Raw genomic sequence first — 211 nt, forward strand, 5'->3', positions numbered from 1 at the left:
GCTAGAGCTGGCCAGGACCCCTAGCATCCCTGCACATGCCAGAGGAATGAAGTCCTTTCCTTGTGGGGTCCTTGCTGCATCCCTACTTCTCCCATTCCCTTGTGCACACCATGTTGCTCTGGGACACCAGGTAGCAAGGGCGCTGGGGATGCTCCATTGTCGCAGTGCAAGGGAGGAGATACGTAGGGAGAGCTGGGCCCCGGTGTGTTGG

At 59.2% G+C, this 211-nt stretch overlaps 1 protein-coding gene across 1 annotated transcript in view; it reads left to right on the forward strand.

Annotated features, from left to right (window-relative positions):
- The window catches only part of LOC104516794 (talin-1-like), a gene marked incomplete at its 3' end in the record, with an annotated part of 13,502 nt that overhangs the window by 12,090 nt on the left and 1,201 nt on the right, over positions 1-211 (forward strand).

The sequence above is a fragment of the Eurypyga helias genome, unplaced genomic scaffold (assembly GCF_000690775.1).
Source record: "Eurypyga helias isolate BGI_N326 unplaced genomic scaffold, ASM69077v1 scaffold23871, whole genome shotgun sequence".
NCBI classification, from domain to species: Eukaryota; Metazoa; Chordata; class Aves; order Eurypygiformes; family Eurypygidae; genus Eurypyga; species Eurypyga helias.